The following is a 5,615-nucleotide window of genomic DNA, read 5'->3' as shown; positions in this document are numbered from 1 at the left end:
AAATTATAGCCGCATTTAATTTCGAATATGCAGATTTTTATATTAAAATGTTTTATATTCAAAATATTTTATGGAGGCCGTCGCCATAGCGCAGATAGGATCCATTCCCATTTGGGGGAATATACCTTTTTTTTTAATAATTTTAATTTCTGTATCTTTAAAAAGAAACAAGTAACAGAGTCTCAAACTGTCATGGGTTCTCTTTAAGGAACTAAAATATTCTCAGTCATTTAGCTGTTTTTATTTAGGCAATATTACTAGTACCTACAAGGAATTTTCCTTTACATTTACCTAATAAGGATAAATAATAAAAAAAAAACAATAAGCATATTAAAATATGAACCGTGATGAAAATTAGGCTAAACATAATGCCATTATTGTATTATCACGCATGAATGCCCTAGAATTCGGCGGGGCTGCTCCGTCGAGATACGGGGCTCATAATAAAACAATATTAATTATTATCAATCGACGCTCCACTGATTCCTTTGTTCCGGTCTTGGTTTAATAACAGAGGAATGCGTGCATTAAACCTCTGGCGTTTCACGGCACTTTTGTTTAAATAATAAATTGGATTTCTATAAACGTACTCGTAGCTCTTCAAAGAACAAATGCTTCGCATCATATAAGCATTTTAGCAAAATGGCTTTCGTATCAGGAATCATACCATAATTTACAGCCTTAACAAATTAAAATTTCTACTAACTATATTTTAATATGCTACATATTTATATGAAGAAGCCAGTCGTGGCTCCAGTTGTTCAGTCGTGGAAGCCAGGCTCTGGTTTAAAGGCAAAGTGTAGCGTAGTGTTCTGTCACTCAACACGTAATGCCTCCAGAATTCGGTAGAAAGAGGGGAGCAGAGTGTCTTAACCTAGGTTCCCTCTGCTACATGCTGTTGTCTGTTTGTTTAGTAATAAAAGCAATGTGTGATGCAAAATGTTTCCAGTGTTAAACGATAGCAAGTTATTCATATATGGACCGTTTATTTTGAAAGTGGTGTAAGTCCGTTTTTTAAGAAAAATGAGCTATCACGTTATTCATGCTTAATTTAATGTATTTTTTTTTATATATAACTAGTCCGTGTGTAATTTCTCAAAAAAAGTCTCATATTTTGTACAACTTAAAATCGGTCGGTAAATGAAATTGTATAATCATCGATTATGAAAGTGGTGTAAGTCCAATTGACAGAGGTAGGTGGCATAGCAGATGGATGCCAAGCAGTGTTTTTTTTAATTTTTCATTTATTTTATACTAGCTGTGTCCCGCGGTTTCACCCGCAGACGATTTACATTGTTTCCCCTCCGTGTTTCCACTACTCGTAAGTTAAAAGATAGATATTAAAAAAATAGAGAAATCTTCTTCTTCTTCTTCCTCCTAGCATTAATCCCGGCTATTGCCAAGGTCTGCCCTCCTACTCAACCTACTCCACTTTGCACGGTCTTTTGCGTCCTCGGTGGTTAGGCCATTGGCTCTCATGTCCTGCATCACGACATCCAGCCAGCGCTTCCTTGGGCGTCCAGGAGGTCTCACTCCAGGAACTGATATAGCAAGGCACTTGCATCCGACATAGTTCTTAGGCCGGCGCGTAACGTGGCCAAACCATCTCAGACGACGCTCTTGGAGCTTATCCGCTACGTCACGGACCCCAAGACTACCTCGAATGAATGTGTTGCGTATGCGGTCAGACCGCGTTACGCCGCACATCCACCTCAGCATCTTCATTTCCGTGACGTGAAGCTCCTGAGTGTGCCGAGATAGTGCCGGCCAACATTCGCTGCCGCATAAAAGAACCGGTCGGATGATGCTCTTGTATATCAGCCCCTTGAGCTTGGGCGGTATTCTGCGGTCGCAGACCACACCAGTGACCTCCCGCCATTTGGCCCAGGCAGCGCTTATCCGCCCTTGGACACCGTGATCGATGCCTCCAGACTCGTGCATAACGGATCCAAGGTACCTGAACTTCTCTGACTTAACGGCTGGCTCAGGACCTATAAGGATGGTGCTCGAATCCCGGCTCCCGCAGGCCATGTACTCTGTCTTCGACACATTTAGTTTAAGACCGCCGTTCTCAAGCGTACCCTTCCAGAGGTTCACTTTACGCTCCAAGCATGAGCACACCAAGAGAGCCCAACGATTTCCACGCTTCGATCGGAATGTCGTCAGGTCCCACCGCTTTTCCGTTCTTCATGCGTCGAAGGCAATTACGTGTTTCGTCAAGGGTTATTGGGGCAATAAGTCCGAGGTTAGGCGGTGGGTCGTGATGAAGACTGCATGGGTGCTGAGTATTCAGCAACTCCTGGAAGTAGCTTCTCCACCTCTCCTTCACAGAGGCATGACTACAGAGCAGCGTGCCCTGGGAATCTTTGACGCAAAGACATTTTGCGATATCTTGCGTCACTTTATCCCGGGAACGTGCCAGTTTGTAAATGAGCTTCTGCCCCTCCACAGTTTCAAGTTTATCATACAATGGTGACAAACTTTCACTGCGTGCTCTGGCTACAGCTCTTTGCCCGTATTTTGGCGAATTAAAAAAAGAACAGTAGTGCCATGTTTTTGCAGAAAAATCCGCAATCTTATTACGATTTTTCTAATTTTATATTATTCAGGAGTTGAATTTTTAAATAAAATGTAGCCTATATACTATTCCAATTCATATTCTAGCTCTATTAAATTTGAAACCAATCTATTACGTACTTTTGGCGATACCTTTACCCAAAAAAAAAACTTACAAACTTTCAGACTTATAATATTTATAGGATTACGTGTGATGTTACGTGAAAAATGCCAAAATGCCAGACCTATTATGTACGACAAATATAAAGACTATCCTATCCTATATACCTCCGGTGCATCAGCATATTTTGAAACACTACCACATGCATAGAATAAGTGATTTCTTTGAATGACAATGTAATTTACGTCTAAAATAAAAATTTATGTGTTGTTATGCGTATTTGTAAACAAAATTATATTAAAATGAAGTATATTTTTGGCGATATTTGATTTTTCAAAATTGAAATTAAACGATTTTTACAATTGTCTAATTTTGAAAGTGGTGAAGGTCCATTTACAGCTCATAAATATGTTATGTTATGTTATCGTAGTCTAATTAGCCAAAAACAATTTTATATAAATAAATTAAATGTTGATAAAACAATAGAAACAATGCGAGACCTCATATGATTTGCCTATATTTTTAAATCAACAAATATGCTAACCTGTAATTTTCTCGAAACAAAAGAAAATGGACTTACACCACTCTCAAAATAAACGGTCCATATAAAGTACTCACTTCAGCACACAATATTTATTCCCATGCTTCTCTAGGTGCGTTTAGTTGAATAATATCATATTATAAAAAAAACATAACTATTATCTAATTTCCCTTTAAAGTAGTTGTAGAGTGATGAAAAAAATCAATTACGTCCCCCTTGAACTGTCACCGAAATGGGCGGAGGCAAATCAGTTTGTTAATAAATTCAAATTTATTCGTTGATTACGCTCGTGTCTCGCTGCTAATGTATTTAAAAAGTGATTAGAAGTTAAATTGACACAATATGAACTTTTTGTACCGCTACGAAACTTAATCAAAAACAAAATTATTCAATTTGCATCGAAATATCTGTCTGAGAGCGGCATTTGTCGCGAGTGTGAGAGCTCTCCCGTTGTTGAAAACGGCAATATCGTGATCTGTTTACGATTTAATATTAAATTAGATTGGATTTAGCATTTAATCTTGAGACACCTTACTCGAAGGGACAAAGATGGTCGAGATGTAGAATATTGATTTTTTATACTAAAATCGAAACGATTTTTGATGCGAAGAATGAATGAGTTTCCTTGACATGGTAGCACGTATGGTTTGAGTGTATTCAGCTTCACGCTGTATCCCGCACACAGCAGGGTAGGCAGAGGGAACCTAGTGTTAAGATACTATGTTCCCTCTGCCTATCCTGGACGTACCCTAGCGTATTCCATAATAAATATAATATACCTTGTAGACATCGACTCCTACTACTCTAAGTCTAAGCTAGACGCAGAAAACGCAAAATTCGTATTATATAAAATGAGAATCAAGATTAAATTTACATTGTTGCCTTTATGGCTCTCAGTATTATGGTAAGGTATTCATGAACAAATGTTTACCCCCAGAGGGGGCGCTACAGAACTCTTGGCAGTAACGCGGAATCGCCAGCGTATGTGGATTAAGTTATGATAATTACTTTTCAGAGTAATCCGCCTGCAATAAATGCTATTTCTTATTTATTTCATACTTTACACTTAATGTATTGAATCTGAAAATATTTTCATATAATACGACGGCTATGGGTTCGATTCTCACTCGAGAATTCAGTGGAAACTGGGGATATAACAACAGTAAGTTAGGTACAGGGAACCTATTGCTAAATGCTTATTTTTTTTATTTTTCACTGTCTGTTCAATTTTCGAGACATTAAGTGTTTACCAAATAGAAACATTGTATACCAAAGCGGGTAAATTAAAATATTTTAAATATAATCATTGTCCACACTGGAAACCGAAATACCAACCATCGTGTTGCTTATTGAAATATGAAACTTTTATTTTGGCTTTAAAAACTTTTCAAAGACTTTCCTGGTTTATTCGTTCTTATATCTATCTTCATATTTTTTTTATATCAGTCAGACGTTAACTTATAACAACAATGTTTTTATGGTAATATTGTTATATTGTAATCCCATCTAATAGTTTTATCTATTATTCTATATTAATGTAACAAGCACAATTCTAAATTGTTTTAAATTGTATTCCGCACATAGCGGGATAGCGAGAGGGAACCAGGGAACCTAACAGTGAGACACTCTGTTCCAGAGCCACTCTGGTACCAGAGCTAGAAAAGGAAAATATTAACGTAATAAAATAATCGATAATAACTAACAAAAATCACGTATTTTATGATAACAAAATACGTTTAATATTACGAAATAGTTTGCCAGATTCGCTTATTGTCTCAAGGGGTTTGTAATAAACCCACGCTTGTCAGTCAAAGTGACGCCGGCAAGCGACCGCAAGTGTTGCCCCGGGCGAGTTGACCCCACTGGTGGTCACTTAAGAAGCGTTGCTTCTGACACTTTTGGGTATAGATTATAAGCTTATGGCGACCATTTCATATTATTTATTTGAAATATTATAATATGAAATATTATAATTTATATATACTCTACGCAATATATGTATGTAGGAAACATAATACCCTATTCTTTATTTCGCACAGAGTAAAAATAGTGCCATTTATAAGCTTCCTTCGTTAATTTTATTAGCTATTTTCGTATAAATGAGGTTATAACATTTAAAAGATGAAAATGTTCAACTATAAATTATTATTATAATCGTCTATATTGTATCACTTCAAACGATTTATCCTCGTCCACTACAACGCCTCTTCAATTAAATCTTCTCTAAGAAAGGTCTAAGAAGGTATTTGTTAATTAACGAGCACCAGATTCATGGCGGCTGGAACAAGAAGCTGGTTAAATATTTTGGCAACATTAATTTTCACGTTATATATATTATGTAAATGCCTATTGGGGCACAAGGTTGTGACTGTAATGCGACGGTCGTGGGTTCGATCC

Source organism: Heliconius melpomene, chromosome 19 (assembly GCF_056956725.1).
Source record: "Heliconius melpomene rosina isolate 202511_hmr_F chromosome 19, ASM5695672v1, whole genome shotgun sequence".
In the NCBI taxonomy this organism is placed as follows: domain Eukaryota; kingdom Metazoa; phylum Arthropoda; class Insecta; order Lepidoptera; family Nymphalidae; genus Heliconius; species Heliconius melpomene.
The sequence above is the reverse complement of the archived record's forward strand: the minus strand, read 5'-3'. Positions refer to the sequence as shown.